A 17,061-nucleotide genomic window follows, 5' to 3' on the forward strand; every position below is an offset into this window, starting at 1 on the left:
AAGGGGAAAAAAGGTCGATGTCGTTTTTGCAAGACAGGAACACCTGTGTCAAAATGTTTGAAATATGGTCTTCATCTATGTTCAAATACAAGTAAAAATTCTTTTCTTGCCTATCATACATATGAATTACTGATATAATATATTATATCCAAACAGATCCTTAAAGAATAAATAACAAGCAATTTGTATGTTCTTATAAAATTATTTTAAGCATCTTCCAATATCTGGTTCCCCAATAACTCCCGAAGTTTGAAATCTTCAAAAATACTTAATTTGGAACTAGAAAGCATTGCTATCACGAAAAAATTATTTTAAGACATCCGGTTCAGGAGCGGACCGAAAAAGTTAAATTGCAGTGATTGTAATTTGAGGTTTCGAATTCTCACTGAGTAGAATACATCGAGGTTTCATTGATGACAATCAATGTCATTGTATCACATAACATATTCAACTCTCTACACATCAATACAATTCGAGGTGGAGGGTATAACAAGATCGGTCCGCTGAATTTATCCCGTTCTTATTTGTTTATATTAATAGGTATGTAGAATCTATAACCATCTTTTTGTATAAAGTCCTCTTTATTAATGAAATTACAACCTCATAAATGTATACTTTATTTTTTTCCAATTTTTTCCTGAAAATGTTGACATCAGTAACAGAATGTCCACCACAATTTATTTTATAACATAATTTCCGTTTTACTTTTTCAGAATAAAACTATATTTTCGAGCATCTTTAGGTTGATTATATTCATGATGTCATGCGAAATAATCGAAAAAAGTAAAATGAAACACAAAGAAGAACTAAAACAGCTTTAAACGCCATAAAATAACTTGTAAAATGTTTTTTACTTAACATCCTGCATGAAAAGAGACAGACCCAGACAGCGGAAGTAAATGCTGACTGAGCAATTGGGGGCGACTTGCAAAACAACATCTCCCCCAATCATAAAGACAAAGAGAACACGCTTTAGGGAAAGTATTTTTCTCCCAGGGTGAAACAAAAATTGGCTGTCTATGTAAAGGGCAAATTTCCTTGTTAAAATAACCATTTGAGTTTTTGTGTATACCCCCTATGTACCTTTGGTAAGTAAGACTAAATCTTCAGAGAGGAATAATGTTAATAAACATAAATAATGACAATTATATTTCTGCAAAAAGCCAAGTAAAAAGCATTTAATTAATAATTTACTTTGAAATTTATCAAAATGACACAGAAAGGACAACAACGGAGAGTAGCAGAACAATTCTCATTTGACTGGGAGGTTAAAAAAGGGAATTTTCATCCAAACGTGCCAGAAAGAAACAACAAAACTATGGTGAAAGCAAGACAAGAAGATGAACGCGCAAGTCGTTTTCTCTCGTTACTCAATGTGTTGTGATGCTGTTGCTGCAGCTGGACCACAATAACAACAATTTGAGAAACTCACTTAATCAATGCCAAAATAAATTAAAGGGGCGGAGTTTTTAACTGTGGTGAATTTTGTCTGCCATTGTTTGAGCAGACTTTACCACTTAGTAAAGTGTGAAAAAGAGAACGAGAGTTAAATGAAACAATGAACGAGTACTTTCAATTGTTGAGTTGTATACGAAGCAGAGATGTTGGGTTGAGTGTGTATCATCGCTAAATTTGCAAAATAAATACAGTTTCTGTTGTTTTAATAACATGCCGGATTTGTGTCGTTTTATCTGCTAAAAAAATTTAGCAACATTTAAGTTCTAATGACAAAATATCCATATTTGAACTTTTATTGACGCTCTTAGTATTGGGTAATAAGAAAAACAAAAGCCACAGACCCATTTATTTTGTTTGTCTTTTATTAACCATTCTAAAACATTGGTATTTTTTCAAATACAATATGATTTTTTGGGGTACAAATTCAAACGTTTTAATCTAATAAGCTTAATCTAATAAGCTTGAAATTTTAATCTGATTTGCAGGTGGATTGTAGAAATAAATAATGTTGGGCAGACATTTTTTATAGACATGTATGTAGATGCAAGTAAGAACTGCTAAAATCGCCATGAACTACCTAGCAGTCTTTTAAAAATTACTGTAACAAAATATGAAATAAACCTTAAGTAAACTTCAATAATATTTATTCTCAGCTAACTGTTTGCAAATTTTTATTGAGCAATGAATATTTAATATGTCTCAAATTAATTCGTTGTCTGTGAGGGGCATTCAAAACGACCGACAGTGCATATCTCTCCCGAAAAAAAAAACTGTTTCGTAATCACATTAAAACAAAGTAAAATGTAACCAGATTTTTTCTAAAGAACACCATAGGGTAAGTGCTCCTAATTCCGGCATGTACCAGTAGTCAAATAACTCATAATTACTATAACAAAATATAAAAATTATCTTAAAAATGTTTCGACAATATTGTCAGCTAACTCTGTGTAAAATTTCATTGAGCTTAGACCATTATATCGGAATTTAACTTTTTGGTAGTGAGTGTTTTTCACCACAACCGAAAATGCATATCTCTAAAGAAAAAAATAGTGGAGACGTCAACATAATAATGTCTGTAATTATATTACAATTAAAAAAATTTACAAAATTGTATTTGTGTTCGTAGAGAATAGTCAAAAGAACACTTTAGAAAAATTATTAAAAAATTATTTTAATTCTTACTATTTGTATGTAAGTCAAGCTTAATCTCATATTTGTTGTTTTCAAATTTAAAAACAAGTTTAAAGTGGGATGTAGTTAACATTGATTACTTTAGGGGATGGCAGAGAAAACTAGTTTCGTCCAACGACACTTGGACTCATCAGTTCTCTTAGTTCTTTGTATTGAAACAAAGAGCCCTTCCCCAATTTTATGACGACTCGAGCTCAAGAATAAGTGTGACTGATGAATTCGTTTAAATGCTTTTAAACCAAATTAGCTATTCTACTTAAGTCTGGCATTTTTGCCGATGCACAGTGGCTAATTTTACGAACAACCTGGCCAAAACTCTAAAAATGAATAGATTTTTTTCGGGTCGCTTGTTTCATTTTTCATACTTTTTAACTTTCGGACGGTCATTAAAGGGGACTTTTTGGACCCTTCTCCTATAAAATGTGATCGTATCAGATCAAAATATTCTAAACTCCAGAAATGTGCAAAATTATGAACACATTTTACGGTTAAGGGCGTACTTCATGTGAGTTTTGGCAAAATTGTCATACAAAGCACCATTTTAGAAGAATGGCGTCAAAGACACAAATGTTCTCCGCGAAAATTCACTGTAAGTTACCAAAGAAATTTAATCTCTATTTGCATTACATACCAGGGAAATATCGGTATCAATTTTGCCTAAAAAAAAAACCAAGAAAATAAAATGGGGTTGTAAACTTCTACCAATTCTACAGTTTTGAAAATATTTGAGTTGAGATCATTTGGAATCCTTGCACTTTAGGTGTATAATGTATTTGTCAACTTTACTGACAAGAATGTGAGGAATATTTTTCTTAAAAAAATTAACCCTCGTGCGAGTCAAGGGGTCTTTTTGGTCCCTTTTTCACAAATCTCTAAAATCTCCTATAAAATGTGATGGAATCAGATCAAAATATTCCAGAAATTTGATCGCCATAAAATTTTACTATATGTCCTAGAATATATCAAAACTCTAAATTATACCCAAACGCCAGAAAGTGACACTATACTGTATTCTGACATTCTGGATCAAAGAAAATCTGTACATGTCTGCAAGACAAAATGCCACCTAAAAACGAAAAGTGCAAATATGTGCAGGATGTTTTGAAGGAAATTGGTAAAAAACTCTTCCCTTTTTATGAAATGATAAGATACACAGCCCAACTCCATCTTACACACAACTGTTTTCTTAATTTATTGTGAAAATTTACCTTGAAAAAATCAAAAAGTACGGACATCAATTTAAAAAAAAAACGCGCACTTCATACGTTTCACATACCTTTCATTACAATTACAAAAAAATATTTAAAATTCGCTGTTTATTCGGATATTATCATAGTTTTATAAACAACTTAAAAATTGAGTCAAAAAAAAATCCAAATAGGGTCACTTTAACCTGGTTTTATGTCCACTTACTAAACAAAAAACGTATATATTTTTTTTCATAACTACACGCAGTGAGATCCTATAAATAATATTTGACACTATTTAGTGTAAACTTATGAATTTATTTCATCGATTTTTGGCCAGGTTTTTCTGAAAATTGGCCACTGTGCGATGCCGACTTTAGGGACAACAAAATGTAAAGTTTTCCAGAAGTCGACATGGGTGAAAACACGCGATATGTCCGTTATTATTAGCTCAAAATTTTACAAAAATGTTAAATAAATAACGAACATTGGTGGCGTCGTTTTTTATTGGGATAGCTAATACAATTTTGTTTTTCAAAATAGTCTGGCTTAATCCCATTGTTGTTATTTTATTATTTTAAAACAACTAATTTATTAGTGGAAAAAGGTTGACATTGTTCGCCAAGGGGTAAGGCAAGGAAGACTAGTTTCGATCCACGCCACTGGTTCTCATCAGTTCCCTTGTTTCTTGTTTGTGGATATTCTCCACCGAAATTATTTTTCAATAACTTCTTCAACAAGAAACTTTTTATACCCAAACATCAATCGTCACATCGAAGTATAAAGGTGAACAAAGAAAAAACTTCAATGAGAAGTTTTTCTTTGGCAGCCTAACACAACTACGACGAAAGTGTTTGCGAAACACACCAAACCTTTTCCCACTGCTATGTGTCGTCAAATTTTGACGAATGCACATAACAAAATGTAGTTGGTAGCTTGTCGCAGCCAACCATACAAACGGTGCCAGTGTTTCTCAAATCGAACATTGGTGGCGGCGCACAGAGGGGAAACATATGCCTAAAGTTGCTCAAAACTCAAAATATGAAAATCGTTTTTTTATGAAAAAAATTTGATAAACGGCAACCAGACTCTTTTCTACATTTGCTATAACCATCCTCGACTTTGTAAGATTAACCAATCCAATGCAGCAGTCGATTGAACTCAGCCATACTGAAAACAAAAAGTAAAATTTCGAAAACTAAGAAATTAGGTGAACATTAAAATGACAAAATTTTCGCGAAAATTTATATTTTTCAAGATTTATTGTTTTTGTACAGTCTCCGAACAAGATTAGCATTTAAAATTTTCAGAATGATTATACATCTTTGCTCTTTAATAATGGTGACACATATCCTCTTTATGAACATTTTTAATGACAATTTTTAAGATTACTAAAATTTCAATAGTGAAAAAGTCTATTTCCCCGTCGTTTCCCGACCATAGTTTCTTCTAAAGTTTTTTTCGCTTGAGTCTCAAATATCAGATTCAATCATAAAAAATTGCGCATATTTGCGCCATTCCGAAAAAATCTAATTTTTCTCAACTAAAATATGAAATATTTTTATATGGAATTGCAAGGTTTACTCACACTAAATTTTGCTCCGCCTTATAACCGGGGCTCGTATTTATCAGACTAAACCAACATCTATCAAATATGTTTGCATTATTTAGAAACATTCACGGCTTTTCTCACGTGAATGAGAAAAATTTAATTTAAGTAAGTTTCAAAAAATAAAATTTGGAATGAAATATATGTATATGGGACTACATATACATCTGTACCGATTTGTTTGAAAATTGGCTCAATGTTTTTTTTAGGCTACTTCAGGTTTCATGTGTCAAATTTCAGTGATTTTGGTGCATTTTTATCTCATATCAGATGGGAATATATATGGAAGCTGCATCCAAATCTGGACCGATTTTCATTATTTTCTATAGGATTAATCCTTGTACAGAAGATATGCTTTGTGCAAAATTTTATATCAATCGGACTTTAAATGACCTTTCTAGGGCTTTTGATCAACTTTTAACACACATTTCCCCTCTGTGCGGCGTTTTTTATTGGGATAGCTAATACAATTTTGTCTGGCTTAATCCCATTGTTGTTGTTTTATTATTTTAAAACAACTAATTTATTAGTGGAAAAAGGTTGGCATTGTTCGCCAAGGGGTAAGGCAAGGAAGAATAGTTTCTATCCACGCCACTGAATCTCATCAGTTATGTCATCGGAAAGTAAACTAAATTTCGAAGCAAATGCAATTGGCCAAATTGTCTCGGAATGACGAAGGATTGAAGGCAAACTCTTAAAGTACCGACTATTGGTGCACTTACCCTATATAATGAAAATTAATATAGGATAAGTGCTCCTAAGTCCGGCATGTACCAGTAGTCGACATCATTTGTATTTGAACACAAATAACTAAAAACAAGTTAAAACGGCGTTAAGTTCGGCCAGGCCGAACTTGTAATCCCCTTCACCTCGAGTTGTATTAAAGTAAAATGGAACAATTAATTTCCTTTTGTTTATATAGAAGACTAAATACCAAATTTCAGCAGGTTCGCCAAAACAATGTGGCTAACCTTCAATATACCGAAATTCGGGAGGTTCCGTTCCACGGTGGCTACATCAAAACGTCGATCTTTACCTACAAATTTCTGTCGGAAAGTTTTTAGACTCAACGAAGACTAAATAACAAATTTCCGATATTTCGGTAAAACCTTCAAAATACGGAAACTCAAGAGGTACACTTCTATAGGGGATATAGGAACCCACGGACCTATACTGATAATTCTCTTCTGGAATATTTTATAACAAATTTCAGTCTTTCGCTGGGATATTGACGTAACAACCTTCAGAACTACGAAAATCGGGAGGCATCCTTCTATGGGGGATATGATTCACTGAAATCGTAGGCTAATCCATTCGATATATGATAAAATTTGGATCCCGATCCAGCATTTATGTTTTTCTGTAAGGAGATCTACACCGCTCTAAAAGCTCTCAAATATCAAAAATTATGCTGTCACAATATACATATGAGAGATTTACCAAAATATGGACCGTATCCACGAAGTGGGAAACACTAAACATTTTGTTGTACTAATACTTATTTTACTTGATATTTAATTTCATTTAAATTCTGTTCATACCACTTTACTTCGAATTTCCACACCGAAACCCCGTTTCCATGTTTTATTAATTTTTTTATTTTAATTTTTTTTCCACATTTCCAACCGAATTAGTTGCAATTTCGGAATTTGTGATATCAAAGTGTAGAAAAATTTTATTAAAAAAAATGTTACTAAATGTGCTCTCTTTGACATGGCCCTATATAAAAAAAAAAAATTGGTTAGGCCTTTTTGTTCGTGTAAAACAATTGTCGAATAGATATACGTTTTCAAATGAATTTATTAAAACGTTCGGAATACAAATTTTGTTCCCGTTGGCGTAATAAAAATAGTACACTATTCAGTACATTTTTTTCAAACCCAGGACTTTAGCTCAAAATTTACAGTTGTAGCATGTAGAAACTTTTCATTCATTTTTAAGACCGATTTTCATAAACATTTCATTTATCGGTTCACTCAATACAAGTGCTACAATGTTTATTATTATTTAATACTTCTAGTACACTTATTGTACAATCACCTCTAACAGCGAAACTGACAAATAAATAAATAATGAGAATTCCACCTCTATTCTTTAGCCCAATACCAAATTTATTACACTTTAGTACTTTTCACACACTAATTATATAATTCCAGCTTCATTCCTACACACAACAACCAATTTAGGACCATCACCAACACTGATTCTAATACAAAAATTCGAAATTTTATATATATATATATATATATATATATATATATATATATATATATATATATATATATATATATATATATTTATATATATATACATATATATATATATATATATATATATATATTGTACTTATAATATGTACAAGTTTCAAAAATTATATTCCAATAACCACACTACGTCCACACTCAACTACTCATTTACAGCTCTATCTGTTCACCCAAAAACAATTATAGTAGTATTTAGTACTTATCTCCTCTCTAAATACCAACTACCGAATTTCACAATTTTCTTCTCTACCCTTACCTCTGCCTCGTACATATAAACACTAATTTCGGGAATCTTTTTATTTCCTTTCTACACGCCAAGCTAATACTAAAATTTTCCAGTTTTAGCAAATACCAAAATGTACCACATTTTGTACATTTAAAGTGTTAAACAGATGTAAGAATTTCTTCATTTATTACTTTTCGTACAAATAAGTAATGAATTGTTTCAATTCAAAAAACTCATATTAACTCATTCCTCAACTCCAACAGATATCTTCATAAAAAAAAAATCAGGATTACAGCTCCTTCCGTTCACCCAAGTACAATTTGTATCACATTTACATTTAGTACTATTCGTACACATTCCTAATTTGAAATTCCAGGATTCTGACTCTATCAATCCACCCAACTTGTAGTAAATTTAGTACTTTTCGTACAAAAGCAAAAAATATCTCAATCATACACTCCAACAGTAATCCTAGATCCAAATTTCATGATTCAAGCTTTATCTATTCAACCAAATCTAAATTTACCAAATTTTGTATCATTTAGTACTTTTCGTACATATAAGTATGAATTTCCAAAACTACCTCCATATCCCAATCCTACAAACCAACAGTAATCTTAATTCCAAATTTCAGGGTTCCAGATTTATCCGTTCACCCAAATCCAAATTGTACCAAATTTAGTACCACTTTGTATTTTTCGTACACATAAGTACGAATTTCCAAAAATACCTCGATTCTCCACTGCAACAGTAATCTTCATTCCAAATTTCAGGATTCTAGCCCTAGCCGTTTACTAACGTTGGTAAGTTTCGTACACATAGGTATAAATTTCCAAGCCTATCTCAATCTCATTCCTCCACTCCAACAGACATCTTAATTGCATATTTCAGGGTTCCGCTCTTTCCGTTCAACCAAGTCCAATTTGTACCACATTTACATTTAGTACTTTTCCAAAACTACCTCCATATCTCAATCCTACAATCCAACAGTTATCTCAATTTTAAATTTCAGGATTCTTACTCTATCAGTTCACCCAAATCTAAATTGTACCAAATTTTGTACCATTTAGTATTTTTCATACACATAAATAGGAATTTCCAAAACTATCTCAATACTCCTCTCCAAGAGTAATTTTAATTCCAAATTTCAGGATTCTAGGTATATATGTACGTTCACCCTACACCAAATTGTAACAAATTTAGTACCATTTAGTAATTTTTGCACAAAAAAAAAAAAAAAAACTATTTCAATTATACATTCCAACAATAACCATATTCAAGACTTTATGATTCCAGTAGGCCTATTCTGTAACATTTATCGATTGAACAGTTCTTAAAATTTCTTTTGTTTTTGTAACAACTACAAAAAAAAAACAAATGAAATTGTTGTAGAATAAACAATGAGTAAAGTTGTTAAAAAGTTACAGAATAGGCCTACAGCTCTATCCGTTCACCCAAATCCAAATTTAGTATCATTTAGCACTTTTTATACAAATGAGAACTACCTCAACCCTCCACTCCAACAGTAATCTTAATTCCAAAATCCAGGAGGATTTGTTCACCCAAATCCAATTTTTACTAAATTTAGTACCATTTAGTACTTTTCGAGCACATAAGTATGAACTTCTTAAAGTACTTCCATATCTAAATCCTTCCAATCTTTATTCCAAATTTCAGGATTCCAGCTCTATCGGTCCACCCAATACCAAATGGTACCAAATATAGTACTATATAATACTTTTTGTACACATAAGTAGAAATTTCCAAAACTCCCTCCATATCTCAACCCTACTCTCCAACAGTAGTCTTAATTCCAAATTTCAAGTTTCCAGTTCACGCAAAAACCAAATTTAGTACTTTTCGTACACATATGTATATAAGTACGAATTTCCAAAACTATCGCCATATCTCAACCCCACTCTCTAACAGTAATCTTAATAACATATTTCAAGATTCCAGCTCTATCCGATCACCCAAATCCAAATTGTACCAAATTTAGTACCATTTAGGAATTTTCATACACACAAGTACGCATTTCCAAGCCCACTATATCGACAACACTTCCCAATCTTGATTACCATACCAAATTTCAAGGTTCTAGCTATATCCGTTCAAACTATACAATTGGTACCAAATTTAGTATCTTTTAGTATACAGTATATTTGTAGTTCCAAATTTCCAAAAACCGTTTGGTACATCTTTCTAACTCTGCATCAGTGACCGTCATTCCAAATATCAGAATTCTACCTCTTCCCGTTTTACCTATACAAAGGGTACCATATTTAGTACCTTTTAGTACCCTTCTAGTTCGAAATTCTAAAAACCCAGCCTTATCTCATCCCTACACGCAGAGAAAAAATATTTTTCGCTTTTGTTGGAACAAAAATATATGTTTTGGTTCCAAAAATGTATTTGTTTTGTTCAAACATTGTAATCCAAATCCAAAAATACCCTCTTTTGTTCCAAACATAGAAAACAAAAACAACTTTCGAATTTTCGCAATATTGTTAAAATCGTTAACAATACCGATTTTAGGAACTATCATAATCTAATTTTGTTTACAAAAAGTATTGTCAATACAGAAAACCAGCCCAGAAATTTTTGATTTGAGTGCATATACTTCTCATATACACTTTTCGCATAACTTGGATATAAATGTCGCGTATAATATTGCAATCATTGATGAACACAATACATGGTTTGCTGCATTGGCTGACAACAAAGACAAACAAAAAGCCACAAGAACCCACCACAACATAAGGAATAATTAAACACCATAACAAACATGAAAAGGAAAGAAGAATGAAACAAAACAGAAACAAATAAAAACAAGAGTCTCACAAGTACACATACACACAAAAACAAAGGTAAAGGCAGCATGTCATACAAACACACCACAACTCACCAAAATTGTTTTTTCAACACGGCATCGAATTGCGAGAGAAGAGAAACAAATTTTCGAAGAAAAGAGAGAAATATTGTTCAGTTGACACAAACTATTTTTGGATTTACAATACTACATGAGGAATCCAACAATATGTTAACAATACATATTTTGCTCTTGGAATATTGTTGGATCAAACATATTTTTTTCTCTGCGTGTACACACCAACACCAACCAGCACTCAAAATGTTGAGTTTCTAGCTTCAGCCGTTTCGCCCGTGCGTTGATGAATCAGTCAGTCACTCAGTCAGTGAGTCACTCACCTCTCAGCTCTTTTATATTTATAGATTAGGTCAGAAATTGTAGATAAAAACTTAAAATTACCGAATATCGGGCTGTACCGTTTTAACTTTTTAAATTGTCCGCAGTTTTCCACCATAGGTAACCCCAAACACCACCCTTTAAGCCATCTAAGGCAGAAAAAGTGGATAATTCCATAAATGTATCTGAAATTGGGTGGTAACGTTTTATGGTGTTTATACCAAAACGTGGACATATGCCAAAAATGTTAGCTGGAAATGTTTTTTGGGAACCCTAAATGCCAATTTACAGACAATTCATGATTAAAATATAGATAAAAACTTCAAATTACTTTAGGGGTCGTCCCAAAAAAAAACCATGTTTTATGATTTTTTAGCAGTTTTTTTTTTCATCTGAAAAGACACACCTTGATCTACTTTCAGCAATTTTTCGGGCACATATAGCATATCGTCCTTCATCTTTTCATAAATATGTCAATACTCGCAGAAAAAAACATTATGACCTAAGATTTTCTGTAGTACCACCACCAGAAGATCGATAGTGAAGACTATTTCAGAGTCTTCACTATCGATCTTCTTGAATTACTAAAATTAAAAAATCGCCTACATGAAAATTCATTGAACTCCAATTATGGTTAAACAAAAACAACCAAAAAAACAATAATAACACCAACATTAACATGTCAACGCCATCTCAAATTAGTAAAGATCTCGTTAATAATAAACCACACAAAACAAATGATGGAAACCAAACAAAAATTATTATTGAGATTTATTCTATTTATGGTTACAATAATAACACCATTTCCAATAGTGATGAATAATTAGAAGATGTTATATTCTTATTATACTCGAAAAGTTACTTTGAACTGGGCAATGGTGCTTCACACGCTAAACTTCAAATTTACTTAACAAGAGAATCAAATTAAAATGTTTAGATTGTCCATCACCAAGAAAAACAAGAGGGGTGAGACTTATTTCTGATCGTTCTCCACCTTTGACGCTTTTGTTGTGTCATTATTTTAGAACACACAGAAATGACAATTTTGAACAAGTCATTGACACATCAACAACAGCCGACCATAACATACTCAAATATCAAATGGTCAATCAATGTGACACAGTCACAGTCAGCGTCATCGTCACTCTGTCTGGTTTGTTGTTCTTCGATAGGATTCTAACATATTCGGAAAATGTTTGAAACTTCATACACCCAGAATCCATCCATTCCGCAACCAAACAAACGACCAAGAAACAGCAACAACCAATCATCCATTCATCTCCATCACACCACACCACAGCATAGAGGGCAAAGTATCAGATTACCCAAAAGACTAGAATCAAATACAACGATCGATGTGGAATTGATTGATTTCAATGGATATCAAACATAACAACAAAATCCATACATACATACATATATGTCAAAAAGAAGTATTCACTCAATCTTGGGACCGCCATGAATGAAAATGAATGAATCGCCAGTCCAGTCCGTTGGCTGGCTAGCAGAATGGATAAATGAAAAGTGAAATTTCAATGTTTGTTCTATGACTTTTAGAAAAGTAACAACAATCGACACAGAGTATCTGAATTTCAAGTAAAATAAAAACATAAGTTAGGCCCCCCCCCTTCCCCATGTATATTTTGTTATGTACGTACAATATGTATCGATGTGTTTGGGAGCAATACGGTGGCGGGATTTGTTTTGAATGAAATCAAATAAATATTTTTTTTAAAAAATTGTTACAATTCTTAATTTGAAATCGTATCTTTGGGGCATTTAACATGATTCCCTTTTTTTGTTGGTGTTATTGTTTTGGATTCTTCAAAGAAGCGTGGGACTTTTTTCCATTTCTTTTCAAATCCAAGTGTAGTAACTGAAAGTTTGCTGTGGTGGAAACCGATATGAGGCAATAGCGGATTATAATTGACTTTCGTTCTGATTGAAATTGTATTGTAAGCGTTGATTTCGTTATTGGTAAACGGAAATAAAGATCAGTATCTCCGGGTATTACGACGCACATCTATTTAAGATGTATGAAAAATAAATAGGTTTCAATGTTAAAAATGAAATTTCTTCGACTAATTGGATACAGTTTTGACACATAATGTGTATTCTGAAAGTACTGATCAATCAATGTGGTCGGACGTTATACATTGAACATGCCCTGCCGCTCACTTAAACAGAACCCCCTACCAAATTTGTCCAAATTATTCAATTTATATAATCAAATGTAATGTTTGACAAGGGGCTCCTTATTCCTTCAACAAATTAACTTTTTAAATCGTACTATCTACCAGAGTCGTAGATTTTACGCACACGCCATTCCCATACATACATTTTAGAATATTTCGGTGCGACATATTCAGCGGGCCATAGCAGGCGTAATCCCCCATTAATGTGGTGGAAACCCCATTCTTCCAAAGAATATTCGGATTTTGTTTTCATGGATGTAGTTTTGTGTCCACTCTTTTGAGAAGTGGTTCTGCCCACACATTTCGGGTTGAAATTTTTGAAACTGTTAAAGACGCTATTCAAGTTGTTGTTGTAACAGGGTTTTTATTTTGTACATTTGAATGTTCATTATACCCTCAACTATAATATGGAGGGTATAATTAAATTTGTCGTTTGTAACACATCAAAATATTCAGATCCTGAAAACTATATATTCTTGATCATAGTAAAATTCTAAGTCGACATAACCATGTCCGTCTGTTCATACGTCCGTCCGTCTGTTGAAATCAAGATACACCTAGCAATTTTTAAGATAGAGCTTTATAAGTTGGTATAGAAGTTTCTTTTATTCCCAGGATGTTTGTTATTGCAAATGGGCTATATCGGTCCACGTTTTGATATGGCCCCCATAAAACGGTGCATTTTGAAGGTCTTTGCTTTATTATAACACCGAAATGACTGAAATTTGGTACTTAGTCTTCGTTAGGGGTACAAACCTTTCCTTCAGAAATTTGTAGGGATATGTCCACGCCATCATATGGCCCCCATAGAACGGTACCCCCCGATTTTTAGTATTTTGAAGTTTGTGGCCACAATAATCCACCGATATGGCTGAAATTTGGTATTTGGTCTTCATTTGGGGTATTAATCGTAACATATGAAATTTTTCGGTATAGGTCCACGCCTTAATATAGTACCCATAGAACGTACCTCCCGACTTTCGGTGTTTTGTAGGTTGTGGGCGCAATATTTCACACAAATGGCTGAAATTTGGTATTTAGTCTTCATTGGTGGTATAAAACTTTCCCCAAGAAATGTGTCGGTACACGTCCACGCCTTAATATAGCCACCTCCCGTTTTTCGGTATTTTGAAGGTTTTGGCCTCAATATTCCACCGAAATGGCAGAAATTTGGTATTTAATAGTATTTAGTATTTAGTCTTCATTAGGGGTATTCAATATAGTCCAATTTTCGGTATTTTGAAGGTTGTGGCCTCAATATTCCACCGAAATGACAGATATTTGGTATTTAGTCTTCGTTGTGGGTGTAAAAATTTCCACCTGAAATTTGTAGGTATAGGTTTAAGTCTTCATGTTGCCCCCATAGAACTGTACCTCCCGATTTTCGTTATTTTTAAGGTTGTGGGTTCAATATTTCACGAATTTGCTGAAATTAGGTATTTACTCTTCGTTGAGGGTGCAAAACTTTCAACCTGAAATTTTTAGGTATAGTATTACGTCTTCATATTGCTCCCATAGAACTGTACCTTCCGATTTTCGATACTTTGAAGGTTGTGGCTTCAATATTTCACCGAAATGGCTAAAATTTGGGGGTACAAAAATTTCCAGCTGAATTTTTTAAATATAGGTCCACGACTTCATATTGCCCTTATAGAACGGTACATCTCGATTTTCGGTATTTTGAAGGTTTGTGGCCAAAACTTTAAAAATACCGAAAATCAACCACCGAAATGGCTGAAATTTGGAGGTTAAAACCGGCGTACTGAAATAAGGCCCTATGCAATAACAACCCAAACGGAAATGAAAATGGACCCAATACAAAAAGTCCCCAAACTAGGAGATTTGGCGCCAAAAAATATTACATTTATGCCCCAAAATTTCCTTGGGGCTAAAATGCATTTTTGAAATCTGGGTGCATTTGCAGATGCAAAATCACTGCAAAAACATAAAATACAATTAGGCCCCAAACTATCCATTTACGCCCCAAAATATTGATTAACTTCAATTTGGAGTGTAAATGAAGCAACAAATTTGGAGCGTATTTGCAAAAAGGATTGTTAAAGATATTCATACAATAGTTTGTAATAACTAACTAATTGATGGCTATACTTCACTCCATTTTTTCTAATTCTGGTTGAATTGATTTGGAGAGTAGCAGAGGAAAAATATATATTAAAAATTTGTAGGGAGTACAAAGTTTTTGTAAGAATATGCAATATTTTTTAAACCGAAAGTGCCGCAGGAGAAAATATTTTTGAAAAATTGCGGAATTTTGTACAAAAATATTTTCACAATTTTTGAAAATACAAAGTTTTTCTAAAAAATTGCAAATAATTTTATAAAACCAAAAAGCGCCAAAGGCGAAAATATTTTTGAAAAAAAAATTTTTGGGGTTTTTTACAAAAATATTTTCACAGTTTTACTAAATACAAAGTTTTTCTAAAAAATTGCAAATAATTTTATAAAACAGAAAAACGCCGCAGACGAAAATATTTTTGAAAAAATTAGACCCCAACTTGATTTTCAAATTACTTGTTGTGAAGACAAATTGGCCCCAACAACTGAATGAAAAAAGGTCTCAAAAAGACGAAAATAGGCCCCAAAAGTTTTTTTGTTGTTTTCCGTATATCTGTTTGGGACCTATTTTCATTTTCAATTTGGGGTGTTATTTCATGGGACCTTATTTCTGTACGCCGTTAAAACCTTTCCGACTGAAATTCGTCGGTATAGGTCCACGTTTCGATATATGCCCCATAGAACTGTACCTCCCGCTTTCGGTATTCGGCTCGGCCGAGTTTAACGCCGTTCTTACTTGTCTGACATAATTTAATCGGTGGTCGAAAATTTTCTCCAACTAAAATTGTGGACAGGAAAGGAAACTAATTACATATTCCATTTTAGTTCAGAATATTTTATGTGGGTGGGATAAAAAGTTTGGTCCGACCAAACTTACCGATTTTGTTACTTGTTCGATCATCATACAAAAGTTTGTAAACTCTATTGAAACTTCGTCCTGATCGGACTAAAATTGCGATCTGTAGATCTGCAGCATTAACAAGTTCTGAGTTAAGAACAAAGTTAAACAAGAAAACAGGTATATTGCATGCCCTACATAAATCTGCTAATATCTTTCATACTCCACATAACTCTACTTCATGCCGAACATAACACTGTTGAGCTCCCTTCTCTATGTTATATTCTAGCTGCACGTGTTTGTTTGTGTTTGTGTTTTTTGGTAATGAATTGTTTTTCTGAACCAAAACATAATTTGAAATATCACAATTCCCACCGGGAATCGCCTAAATACTTCGAATGTAGTTTTTACAGAATAATATAAGAAATCGCCGTTACTAATGTGTCACAGCAGACCTCCGAATTGTCTTCCATGAACATACTACAATTCTTATGCTGACAATCAATGCAAGAAATATAAGCCCAACTAATGACAATAATTAAAGTAATTTGGTAGAAAATATTAAGCCAATTAAAAAGCCAAATACACAATAAACGTTCAACACAATGAAAAATCATTTACGTCGAGCACAAAATAAAATGTCAAAAATTTTAAAGCATAAATCATAAAATTGGTTATGCTCCAAAAAAACTAAAGCAATGGTCTGTCTAAAGAGAAAAAAAGAAAAAAAAAAAAAAAACACAACGAAACAAATAGTTTTATATTATAAATGCCATTTAAAATGATATGTTGACTATGTTCAGAGACAATTC

General features: G+C 32.7%; 1 protein-coding gene across 1 annotated transcript in view; it reads left to right on the top strand.

Moving 5' to 3' along the window:
* Positions 1-1,639: 1,639 nt before the first annotated feature.
* LOC141398220 (uncharacterized) overlaps positions 1,640-17,061 on the top strand; it is a 59,391-nt gene continuing 43,969 nt past the window's right edge. Inside the window, exon 1 of the mRNA XM_073975457.1 lies at positions 1,640-1,772. The gene's annotated coding sequence lies outside the window, so the exon portion shown is untranslated. The remainder of the gene's footprint in view (positions 1,773-17,061) is intronic.

Source organism: Musca autumnalis, unplaced genomic scaffold (assembly GCF_047663935.1).
Source record: "Musca autumnalis isolate F117 unplaced genomic scaffold, ASM4766393v1 scaffold_3, whole genome shotgun sequence".
NCBI classification, from domain to species: Eukaryota; Metazoa; Arthropoda; class Insecta; order Diptera; family Muscidae; genus Musca; species Musca autumnalis.